Here is a 13,871-nt window from a genome sequence, read left to right as displayed (position 1 = left end):
AGCAGGCCCAAACCTTTTGGACACTAGGGACCAGTTCTGTGGAAATAGTTTTTTTCCCCATAGACCTGAGGCAGCATGGTTTCACATGCTGCCTACATTCCACAGATGGGGCTTCACTTGTTTGTGTGGCCTGGTTTCTGTCATGCTATGGCCAAATACCGATCCACAGCCAGGTGTTGGGTCCCCTCAGTTATGGGACCCCATATATAATGACATTTCAAACCAAAAAGAAAAGAAGTCCAGTTGCCATGATTCAACTTCCAGACACTGCTATTTAGTTTTTTCAGTCTGAAATTCATTGTCATTATTTCCATTCATGTTTTCCTCCCAATGATAGTTTATAGCACAAGCAAATAGCTACTCCATCTGTTCCTAAGTTCATTTTTCTGGGTTTTTTTCTTCTCCCCAACACTCTAGTACACATCAAACAGTTTGCTAATTGGATTTTTTGCACATACTACATCTCTTATGTCACTCAGCTTCTTTGTGAGCCAGTAAGTATTTTTAGAGATGCAGGAAGAGAATGAAAAAGTTACTTATTCTAATTAATACCAACACTTCTGAGACTTGTATATTTAATAATAGTATTCAACTTGTTTTTTTTTAAATCACAGTTTAAATGCTGTCAAGTCTCAAATAGTCTGTTTCATAGATACTGGTGTTTGTTATCATGATATCTTCCTATGTAACAAAACCGAATGACTGTGTCAATATTTTCATATCACATTTTTCTACTTTATATTCAGATCCATGACTTTTCTTTCCATTTGAATTTTGAAGTTCTTAATAATCTGCAATGCCCTGTTTTCCCCCAAATAAGACCTCCCCGGATAATAAGCCCAGGCTTTTAACTGCATATGCTCAAAGCCCTCCCCAAAAATATTGCAACAGAGCAGCAGCCATGAGGTGACCATACTCGCCGCCCCCTGCACCTGAAAAATAATAAACCACCCTGAAATAAGGCCAAGTGCTTATTTTGAGGGTCAAAAGAAATTATTTTATACATTACTGATGAGAAACAGTGGAGTAGCAAGAATCTAGCTCAGCAATGGTGAACCTTTTTTGGCTTGCATGCCATAAGTGGGAGGAGCGCAGGGAGGTCATGTACAGGCATACTGCACCCATAATTCGATGTGCGACTCCCCATGCATGACAGGCACTCCCCTCATTTTTTGCATGCTTTTTTTCGCCTTCCCAGGCTCCAGAGGCTTTATAGGAGCCTGTGGAGGGTGAAAACTGCCCCCCACCCCCACCCTCAGAGGCCCTCCGGAGGCTTCAGGAGCTTCCCTGAAGCCTCTGGAGTGCAAAAAACTGGCCCTATGGGCAAACCGGAAGTTCGGGAACTGACTTCCGGTTTGCTCGTAGGGCTGGTTTAAGCCCATCAAGAGCCTTCAGGGGCCTTCTGGAGGCTTCCCTGAGGGCTCCAGATGATGAAAAATGACCTTACAAGCAAACCAGGTCACTTCCAGTTTGTCCATAGGGCCATTTTTAGTCCTCCGGAGCCTTCAGGGACCTTCAGGAGGCTTCTCTGAAGGCTTTGGCAGACCAAAAACGACCCTACGAGCAAACTGGAAGTCCGTTCCCGAACTTCCGGTTTGCCCATAGGGCTGGTTTTTTGCCTCTGAAGCCTCTGGAGGGCCTCCAGAGGGCCTCCAGAGGGGTAGGGGGGCTGTTTTCACCCTCCCCAGGCTTCCATAAAGCCTCTGGAGCCTGGGGAGGGCGAAAAATGGCTTTTAAAAAGGCTGAACTCACCTGGCCAGCACGTGCATGCGCGCTGGCCAGCTGACAGGGCAATAACTCGCGTGCCCTGACAAATGGCTCCACATGCCACCTGTGGCATGAGTGCCATAGGTTCGCCATCCCAAATCTAGCTCTATTTGACACTGAAGATCCAGTCTGACACAAGGCCTTGAAAACATTTTGGAAGTCACAGTAACTGAGGAAAGTTAATACAGGTAATCCTTGACTTATAACCATTCATTTAGTAACCATTCAAATTTACAATGGCAATGGAAAAATGCCTTACCTATATATTGAACCTGTTACTATAAATATTGTCTTTCACAAGCAAATGAGATTTTGTTTTCTATAGTGAAGTCTACCATCCTGGTGTTCTTAAGAAGTTTGTTTCTCTGAAGCAAATATGAAATTCTTTATATTCTCAAGAATATGATCCAGGAATATTGATGATAGATTTGGTGACGAGTATAATGCTTATATATATTATACATATATAGGAACGTGGTGGCTGAGACGCTGAGCTTGTATATCAGAAAGGTTGGCAGTTCGACGTTTTGAATCCCTAGCACTGCATAACAGAGTGAGCTCCCGTTACTTGTCCCAGCTTCTGCAAACCTAGCAGTTCGAAAGCATGTAAAATGCAAGTAGAAAAATAGGAACCACCTTTGGTGGGAAAGTAGTGTTCTCTGCATCTTCAGCATTTAGGCCACATGACCATGGAGACATCTTCAGACAGTGCTGGCTCTTTGGCTTAGAAACAGACATGAGCACTGCCCCTAGAGTCAGGAATGACTAGCAGATATGTGCGAGGGGAACCGTTACCTTTATCTTTATAATGCTTCAATATAAGACTTTCCATTTTTTTTCTTTTTTAGTAAAGTATTTAGAAATTGTTAAAATAGATATAGTGTGGACTAAAACTGATTGCTGACAATGGGAAAGAAATGCTAGGTCAAAGTCAACTACAAATGAGATCCATTATTTTTGTTGTTAGTGTTGTTTTACATTCCATATATTTCATTTTTCATTTCATTTGTCTTGTATGCCGCCCACTCCCGGAGGACTCTGGACGGCTCACAGCAGACAAGGGAACGGGGATAAATAGACAAGACAACACTTTTAAAAAAAAGGCGCAACATTCACAATTTCCGTGGGGCTGGGTGTTCACAAGCCCCCCGGCCTGCTGGAGCAGCAGGACTTGGTGGCTTTGCGGAAGGCCAGGAGGGTAGTAAGGGTCCGGATCTCCATGGGGAGGTCATTCCAGAGGGCTGGAGCTGCAACAGAGAAGGCTCTCCCCGGGGAGTCGCCAGCCGACATTGGCTGGCAGATGGAATCCGGAGGAGACCTAACCTGTGAGATCTTATCGGTCTGAGGGAGGTAATCAGCAGGAGGCGGTCTCTCAGGTACCCAGGTCCGATGCCATGTAGGGCTTTATAGGTAAGCGACCAGCACCTTGAAGCGGATTCGGAGACTAATGGGTAGCCAGTGCAACTCACGGAGGATAGGTGTGACGTGGGTGTACCTAGGTGCACCCACAATCACTTGCGCGGCTGCATTCTGGACTAACTGAAGTCTTCGAACACTCTTCAAGGGCAGCCCCATGTAGCCCCAAAGTATGTTCATATACTTTGAAGATCTCTTTGAAGGATGGCTCTTATGTTGATTTAGATGGGATAGGCTCTTTTTTGCAAAAGCTGTTTCTTCAGAACAGTGGTTATTTATTTGGCAAAATTTATTTTTATTACAAATATGTTCAGCTCTAAAGCCAAGCAATAGATATATTCTTAATGCCTTAAAATGGCAAGATATTCAATTTAGTAAATATGGGCATCTGAGGATTTGTTGTAAAATTAGAAGATATTTATTGTTTTCAATGATATGCAAAACATCAAAGAAACACCTGGGGATTTTCAGTGGCAGTGCTAAATAACAATTTGTCACAATATTTAAGCTTTCTCCACCAGAAAGCATAATTGATGTCCTACTACCTTGTAACTAATTTGTCATTGAGATGTTTAGGCATATTATATTATAAATGGTTAATGATTTTTTTAAAGAAGATGTGCAACTATCTTTTCTGGATATGGCGGTTGTTAAACATAAGAGCCAATGCATGTGAGAACTGGTATTCCAAAAGTAAAGTAACATCCATGGGAGAATTGTTGAAAATGTTGATATTGGGGGGAAAGGGTTTAAGACCCTAATGCCAACAAAACAAACTTTATATTGTTCCTACATTGATGTATTTATATTATTTATCAAATTTTGCTGATGATAACACATGATAATTTCTATGCATTTCTATTGGCCCAATGGACAAACTGGAAGTCACAACTCCTGAATATCTGGGTTCCGCAGAGGTCTGTTTTTCGCCCTCAGGAGGGCATCTGGGGGGAGAGCTGTTTTTGCCCTCCCCAGGCTCCTAGAAAGCCTCTGGTGCTTGGGGAAGACAAAAAAAAAACACCGCGAAGGCAGGAGGTCGCTAATTGTGTGCATGTGCATGCGCATGCGCTGGGGGGAGTCACGCACATAGTATTGTGGATGTGGCACGCTGGCACACAACCGCCCTGTGCTCCCCTCGCTTTTGGCATGGCAGCCAAAAAAGGTTTGCCATCACTGGTCTAATCCCTAAAAAAACCTATTGTTTTGGGATGTGGACTTTTAATGGAATAGCTGTAACATGATGAGACTTATATTATTCAATCATTGTTTGCCATTTTAAAAAGTGAAGATATTGTCTCTATTCTATTCCCATTATCTTTGTTGTCTTTTAATTATAATCCTTAGTTCTTTCTGGTCTCCCTCAGTGCCACACCCTCAAAATACTATTTAAAAAAAAATCAACAAGAAATTTCCAATGACAACTTTTTTAATGCACAATTGTAAAATCTTAATATTTTTTTAGAATTATAAACAATTCAAAGAAAGCATTCTTATAATTAATTTCAAAATCTACATTCAAACTCATCTGGCCCTTACTTCATTTGTAACGTTTTGCTATTTATTCTAGAAAAATATTTTTAAGTTCTTAAATTTGCATAAAACATTTTCCACTCAGGATTGAAGGAGATACATCTAGTGTAAGGAAACTTGTCATTCTGAAGGTTCTTAATCAGAGGTGATATTCAGCCGGTTCTGACAGGTTCAGAAATTTTGAGTAATTCGGAGAACTGGAAAATAGGGCTGGCGCTGCCCCCGCTGCCTCCCAGCCTCCTGGCTTATCTTCTTTTGTTGCCCTGAGCAGAAGAACAGAGCTGGAAAGCAGGTTAGTGGGGTGGGGAAGGAATGGGGATTTTGCAGTATCCTTCCCCTGCATGCTCACAAAGCCATGCCCACACAACCCCTAGTAAACTTTTTTGAATCCCACCACTGTTCTTAATGCATGAAAAATGAACAAGCAATTTCCAGAAGTGATTAAGAAAGGAAATATGTAAACCTTGTGACAATAAAGTGGTTTGAACGAAGCTGACAATGTCCTCACGATCTTTTTTTCTTACCCTATTTCTTTAAAAATAATTAAGGAAGAAAAGATATAGTAGCTTTATAATACCTTTTAATTACTTACACAATTACCACCTCTCCAAAACCACTCCAGGATACACATACCATTGGATATAAATCTTACTGTGTAAGCAGAAAACATAGGTAATAAAAAAATTTTGCTATCGGGCAGCATATTAAAATGACATGGAATTTGTTTTGCCAAGTTTAAGATTTAGTATAATAATCTTGTGAAGGAATCAAGCAGTAGCACTGGAGGGGAAAATATTGATTCTTATATAGTATAAGGATTATATGAACTTGTTACCATTTTTGCATATTATTTGAGGAAGAGATTAATAGACATCACATAAGTGATAATCTTACAAAATGAGGTTTATTGGTTCAACTTTCACATTTTGATTTACACAAAATGTTTTGTGTGGTTTGAAAACTTCTCACAATAGAGCCACTTATACATTTAACCTGAACAAGGGGTTTTCAGACATTTTATCAAAGTGAAGAATCAAAACTCAGGTGATGGAGAGGTCACTCACGTATGAAACCTTCCAGATATGTCTTACCTAAATCCATCAAGAAATGCTACTTGTAAGCCTTAAAGATAATCATTAACATAACTTCGCTTGGAATGTATTGACCTCTGCTGAAACTGGGCCTGAATACAATATTTGTAAACAAGCTATACTATGAGTACTTTTAAAATACATCAACACCTTAAGTTCAGGCAAAGATATTTTTTAAGCTTTTCAATATTTTCTGAAAGTTAAAAGCATAATATATTTGCAAAGTTTAATTGGAAATATACACCTATAACACATCCTCCCGGCAATGGTGGGATTCAAAATTTTTACTACTGGTTCTGTGGGCATGGCTTGGTGGGTGTGGTGTGGCTTGATGGGCGAGGCTTGGTGGGTGTGGAGTGGCTTGGTGGGCATGGCTTGGTGGACAGGGCAGGGGAAGGTTACTGTAAAATCTCCATTCCCTCCCAATCAGCTGGGACTCAGAAGGCAGAGAATAGATGGGGGCGAGGATAGTCAGAGGTGGTATTTACTGGTTCTCCGAACTACTCAAAATTTCTGCTACTGGTTCTCCAGAACTGGTCAGAACTTGCTGAATACAAACTCTCCTCCCAGCCCCAAATAATATAGTGAATAAATTCCATTTAGAAACTACTGAAACTACTGAAAACTTTAAAGGTTTTTTTAAAAGATTTAATTACAGAGAAGTGACACACCTTCACAATGACTATAGTATTGCCCAAAGCATATCCTGCAAGACTAGGAATTAAAGTCCACAGATCTTAAAGTTTCTTAGTTTAAGAACCTGATCTAGGTAATTGTGAAACTAGCACAGTACAATCAGATCTACAATTGACAGCATTGTAATGATGTGTATCAGGGGTGGGTTTCAAAAATTGTTCGAACCTACTCTGTGGGCGTGGCCTCCTTTGTGGGAGTGGCTTGCTGCCCATGTGACTGGATGGGAGTGGCTTGCCACCCATGTGACCGGATGGGAGTGGCCTGCCACCCATGTGACCTGGTGGGAGTGGCCAAGATGATGTTATTACTAGATATTATTAATATTACTAGATCATTATTAATGTGTAGATAACTGTGGGACATTACACACCCACCCACACCCACACACACAAACTATGACAGTGCTAGGAAAACACCAAAAAAATAAGAATCCCCCCCCAAAAAAAGACTGCCAATGAAACCAGTTTTTTTTTCCTAAGCCTAAGGACAGGAAAGACAAAGTCACTGGAATAAAAACCATTAAGGCAATGTTGAAAATTATAAAGGACACGCGCTCACAGAACCATCAACCACATCAGAATTACCTAAACAAGGAGGGTGAAACACACTGCCTTGCAACAAACCTGGCCTGCCCATAGAAAAGCAGCCACTTTGAGACACAAAACCTGGTCTGAACACTTAAAAGCAACATATTGCATCACAAATAAAACATTTGCAAAAAGGAATAACATTTCTTGTAATAAACATTCTATAAACAATAAATAAATAAAAATTCCCTAAAATAATTAAAAACTACCATGATCAGAGAACACCAAAGGACCCCCCCAGTCCTCTCCCTCCTTATCTTTTTTTTTTTGTCCTAACTTTCTCCTCCTTCCCCCCGAACCCCACTTCCTTCTAACACTGATGATGTTACCAAACTAGGAGTGCTGGAGAGGAGCTCTCACAGGGCGAAGAGCTTCCCGCTACAGGCACAATCTATCTGCAGCCGTAAATGACTGCAAGCAGCAGCTTCAGGCACCTGCTCGCAGCTGACAGTTGCATTTGGGAGCGGAGGTGGTGGCAGCAGAAGCAGGCAATGACGGGATGTCCCCGCTTGCTGAGTAGAACGAGGCGGCGGGGATGCATTGTTTCAGGGCACCCCAAGCGCCGGCTCCTCTGAGTGCAGCCCATTCCCCCTCCCAAGAAGACCATTTTCTTTTTAAAAACGCCTCTGCAGACGATCTTGAAAACCTGCGAGGTTGCTTTGGGAGGGGGAAGACAGGCAACATTCCCCCACCCCATCCCTGGTTGCCTGCAGCCTCGGAACCTTCCGCAACTTGCACAGTAAAGGCAATTAAGAACTTCTCTCACTCGTGAGATTTTCTTTACTGTGCAAAGGCTTGCTTTAAGGCTGCAGGCTCCCAAGGGGGAAATGCTGCCCAACTGTCCCCTTCCAAAGCAATCTTGCAGGTTTTCAAGATCATCCGGAGAGGCGTTTTTTAAAAAGAAAATCCTGAAAAGCCACAAGATTTGGAGAGATGGGCAGCTGGTCTTTTTTTGGGGGGGGGGAATCCGCAGAACCAGGAGTGCAACCCGCCGCTCCTCTGAGTGCAGCCCATTCCCCCTCCAAGAAGACCGTTTTCTTTTTAAAAACGCTTCTTCAGACGATCTTGAAAACCAGCGAGGTTGCTTTGAGAGGGGGAAGACAGGCAGCATTCCCACACCCCATCCCTGGTTGCCTGCATCCTCGGAACCTTCTGCATCTTGCACAGTAAAGGCAATTAAGAACTTATCTCACTCGTGAGATTTTCTTTACCATGCAAAGGCTTGCTTTAAGGCTGCAGGCTCCTTGGCTGCAGGCACCCAGGGAGGGGGGCAGGGGGAAATGCTTCCCATCTGTCCCCTTCCAAAGCAATGTTGCAGATTTTCAAGATCATCCAGAGAGGCGTTTTTTAAAAAGAAAAACCCTGCAGGCAGCCAGCAACAGGGGCCAGGAGTGGTACCGGCGTTCCGGAAGTTAATTACTTCAGGGTTCACCGACGATCCAGTTCGTGCAAACCGGTGCGAACCAGGAGGAACCCACCCCTGATGTGTATGTTTTATGCTATATTTCAAGTTCAATTGTTATGCCTAGCTCTTTAAGAAGGTTAGAAAACAGTTAACTTCTTTAATGACCTCATCTGGGGCAGAAGGTAGTTTCCCTCCCAATAATTTGGCCAGTGTTCCACCGCTCAGGCTGGGGGGTCAAATTCTATACCCCTCAGATAGGGTTCGCAACTTGGGAGTCCTCCTGGACCCACAGCTGACTTTTGTCCATCATCTGTCGGCTGTGCCCAGGGGGGCATTTGCCCAGGTTCGCCTGGTGTGCCAGTTGCGACCCTACCTGAATCAGGAGGCCCTCACAACAGTCACTCAAGCCCTTGTGATCTCTAGGCTGGAATACTGCAATGTGCTCTACATGGGGCTGCCCTTGAAGAGCATCCGGCGACTTCAGCTAGTCCAGAATGCGGCCGCGCGAGTGATAGTGGGCGCACCTCAGTTCGCCCACATAACACCTATCCTCCGCGAGCTGCGCTGGCTACCTGTTGATCTCCAGGTGCGCTTCAAGGTGCTACTCACCATCCATAAAGCCCCATGGTAGTGGTCTGAGTACTTGAGAGACCGCCTTCTGCCGATTACCTCCCTTCGACCCATCAGATCGCACAGATTGGGCCTCCTCTGAGTTCCATCCGCCAGTCAGTGCTGACTGGCGACTACGCGGAGGAGAGCCTTCTCAGTAGCAGCTCCGACCCTTTGGAACGATCTCCCCGTAGAGATTCGCACCCTCACCAGACCTTCCGCGCAGCCCTTAAGATCTGGCTATCCCGTCCAGACCTTCTGCGCAGCCCTTAAGATCTGGCTATCCCGTCAGGCCTGGGGATAAGATTTTCATCCGCCCCACCCGAATGTTGAATGAATGTTGTGTTTTATTGTTTTATTTTATTCACATATTATTTCATGTTTTGTCTTGCACTCCTTTCCCACGAATTGTAAGCCGCCCTGAGTCCCTTCAGGGAAAAGGGCAGCCTATAAATGACAATAAAATCTAAATCTAAATCTAAATTTAAGATGGCTGCCCCTGAATAAACACAAGCCTCTAGTTCAAGCTCCTTGCTGTCTCCCTTTACTTTATGCCAAATCATCACAAGCATCATACACATGATAACTAACTTATGATCATATATTTAGCAATCATTTAAAGTTAAAAAGTGACTTGCAACCAGTCTTACACTTAAAATCATCACAGTATCTTCATGATCACGTGACAGTGATTTGGCAACCAGCATGTAATCTGAGAACATGTGATCATCATGTGCAATTTTCCCAGCTGGCTTCTAGCAAGCAAAGTCAATGGAGGAAGCTGGAATCACTTAACAATCATAGCAAAAAAGTTTGAAAAATCAGGTATAGTTACATAATGACTCATTTAACGATGCATTGCTTAGTGACAACATTTCCAGACCCAATGGTGATTGTATGTCAAGGATTACCTGTAATGTAGTAATGTAGGGGGGCTTCTTTAATGTAGGGGGGCTTCTTTGAATGGCTTACTCTCCGGTGTTAATTAAGACATTGTAAAATATAAATCAAATCCACTCACATGATATTAGCCACTGATATTTACATAACACTGATATTTACATAACACAAAATAAAAACCAATTACTTGCCTGACAGGTGTCCTTTCAAGAGACCTAACTGGGTGTTTCCCATTTCACAGGTTGAATCCAGGCAAGTATTCCCTGATATTGCCTGCATTTTCCACCATTCCTCATCCATTTTGAAGGAATTGTAACACCACTTATGACAGCTGCTGGAATATAGATAGTACTGCCAGTTCCTGTTAGAATAGACAAGGACTAGATCATGGAGCAAAATTTATGTCAAAGAAGACATATACCTTATATAGAGAAAAACACACATATAGGTAAGATAAAATACCAATTTAGTTGTAGAAACAGAAACTGCAGCTTAGCCATAAATAAGGAAGTTTGCTGTAACTTGAAGATAAGGGAACATATTTTAACAGATTATGAAAAGAAGCTGTTCCAGGGATGGAGCAGAAACTATTTTAATAAACTGATGCATTTTATTCTATTACAAATGATAGGCTAAACAACTTTGACTGAAAATAAGCATTTTGACTCTCCACTAGTTGTCTGGTGATTTCTGTTTATTTTCTGCTTGACAATGAACTGAAAAAAGGAAAAAGTCTCATCCTTCTGACACAGCCAGAGAAGATCAGCCTGAAGAAAAAACCTCTTCATCAAAACTTGGATGACAGATTTTACTGTCCCTGAAGTTTGTACTTCAACCAGCCCTGAGAAGATAAATCTTGCAGAAGGGGGATCTTCGGTGATACAACAAGGGGTCGTAGGATCTTTAAACTCTTTTTATGTTTCAGAAGTCATCATTATTGTGTAGTGTGCTTCGGTAAGCAAGAACCAGATGAGCATAGCTACAACAATATTTATTGATTCAAAACTGGAACTGAGGAGCAGCAGGCAAATGCCTGTAATTTATACTCTGGGCGCAATTTTAGCAATAGCAATAGCAGCTAGACTTATATACCACTTCATAGGGCTTTCAGCCCTCTCTAAGCGGTTTACAGAGTCAGCATATCACCCCCACAGTCTGGGTCCTCATTTCACCCACCTCGGATGAAAGGCTGAGTCAACCTTGAGCCGGTGAGATTAGAACCGCTAAACTGCAGATAACAGTCAGCTGAAGTGGCCTGCAGTACTGCACGCTAACCACTGCACCACTTCGGCTCTTAATTTTGAATGATTGTTTTGTATTGATATATAGTTGTGTTAAGCCCTGCTAAAGTGAAACTAACCTTTAGGGGTTGCTGCTGGTCTTAACCATTAAAAATGCTTGAAAAACCTGCCCAAATATGAATGTTCAAAGTTTTCCTCCAAAACGGTATGAGCTAAAAGTGAAGGTCATCTAAAGGTTAGTTTCACTTTAGCACAGTGGTGAAATTCATTTTTTTTACTACCAGTTCTGTGGGTGTAGCTTGGTGGGCATGGCGGGGGAAGGCTACTACAAAATCTCCATTCCTACCCCACTCTTGGGGAAGGATACTCGTAAAATCTCTTTGCCTCAAACTGGTTCCCTTACTGCCATTTTGGTTTTTAGTGGCTGCACGTGTGCAGTTCACTGTAAATTGTTCTGCGCATGCGCAAAGAACAATTTACATTGAATAGTGCACGCGCGTGGGTTGCAAACTGGTAGTAAAACCAGCAGCAACCCACCCCTAAAGGTTAGTTTCACTTTAGCAGGGCTTAACACAACTATATACATTCAATACATAACAATCATATTCAAAATTTATATTTAAAGATATTCAGGACTTTTAAAACGTCAGCGTCAATAGATTAAGCATAGCAGGTCAAATAACCAATGCCCCTTTTACTAAATGACAAACATTATTTTTGACACACCTGTTCCGATAACCCACCACCGCTTGGAGGACTTGCTATGTGTATGTCTAGAGTTATTATTAGGGCATGCCACTGATCTATAGTTAAATCTTTTGCAACCTGCAATTTATTTATTTTTTAACTTTCATTTTCCCTTCAGGAAAGAATTTGTTCATTATGTCCTCTTTTTTAATTGCTTGCTGGGGTTGTTGGTATGTGGGAGGGTTTAGATATGTGGTTCCCAATTTGCAAAAATATATGTATGCATTTAACTATCAGTACAGTCAAAAAAAACCTGACTGTAGCTTCCTTTATTATTTCATTTAAAACAATGTATGTGTGTATAGAGGGGGGTGTATGTGTTTTTCAGTTAAACTTTGCAAAAAAAAATGTGGTGTTATATTTCAAGAAAGAGAGAAAAGCAGGCTATTGCTTTAAATATTTTTTTTCTCCTGCATTCAAGGTTTTAAACATTCCACAAAAATAAAAATATTTAGTACTTTATTTCAGATGTGCTCAGAATAGATCTTATTCAAAGTATAAGTTTTCAATACAGACAGTTATAAGATTATCAGGGGTCGATGCAATCAAGGAGAGGATTATGTTAATCATTAAGTTTAGGTCTGTTAAATAGACTTTCTTGAAAGCATTAGATAACATGTCATATCCAGTAGGATTTTTAACCTGGTGACATCTGCACCATGTTGGTTTTGATTATTTACTTTGATGATATCACTGATTAAAATTACCGAGAAGTTCAAATTAGAAGTTAATATACACCATAAACCCTGTGATATTACCTTCTAACATACTTTAAGATGGTGTATAACATTTCTTTTTATCCCATCCCACAGGTGCCATGGGAGAAGCAACCTTGATTTTGCACTTGTGTTGCATTATAAAATTACTTGCTATATTGTCCTTGATAGCTAGGCTGATAAGAACTGAAGTCCATACATCAAACAACTAGTAAGCCAGACTGTATAATCAGGGATGGGTTGCTTATGGCATAACTGCCGGTTTGGCGCACAAACTTTTTTCAAACACGCGTGCGCATTTGCACCTAAAAATGTCTGTGCATGCGCAAAACATAAAAAGGGGAAAACATTACATTTCTGTAATGAAAAATGTTCTGCGCATGTGCAGAACCAAAATCAAGATGGCAGTGCCATTGGAGAACAGGTTCAGGGGCGTGGCATGCCTGGGTCACTGCTGATTCCAGAGACCCAGGCTGCCAATTTGCCACCAGTTCGGCCGATGTGTGTATACACACACCACACATATACATACATACATACATACATACATACATACTACATACATACACCACACACACACACAACACATACACACATACACACACAAACAATGGCATAAATATATAATGATTTCTAAAATTCACTTCAATTGAATTTTGGGTGACTAGAGATATGCCTTGCTTTTTACTTCCCACATTTACGCCATGCTGTTTGACCAAAAATTGGAAACAAAACAATAAGCAATTAAAAATAGTTAAATGCAGTACAGTATTAGATGTTTAAATTATACATTAAGATACAATTAAAATATACACTTTTTTAATTAAACAGAACTAAGCCAATTAAAAGCTATTTCAGCAGCCAGGCTGAATGCCAAAACCCATTTGAGTGAAAATATTTGCTAATCCGCTTTCTACTACCAACAATGTATTAGACCATGGAAACAGTCTCTGAAGAGTTTTAGATTCCTGACCACATAGTTTTATTTTGGACAAAATTGGATTCTTTAGTGATAATTAAATTGTATTCTTTTGGACCAGCTACAGAATCTGGAGTTGAGCAACATAATCTTGTGCTGGTTCAGCTATTTTCTCCAAGACTAGTGCCAATCAGTGTTGATAGGGACCAAGAGATCCAGCCTACAGCCATTCCTGTTTGGTGTGTCG

The sequence above is a fragment of the Thamnophis elegans genome, chromosome 7 (genome assembly GCF_009769535.1).
Source record: "Thamnophis elegans isolate rThaEle1 chromosome 7, rThaEle1.pri, whole genome shotgun sequence".
Classification (NCBI taxonomy): domain Eukaryota; kingdom Metazoa; phylum Chordata; class Lepidosauria; order Squamata; family Colubridae; genus Thamnophis; species Thamnophis elegans.
Note: the sequence above shows the minus strand (reverse complement) of the source record.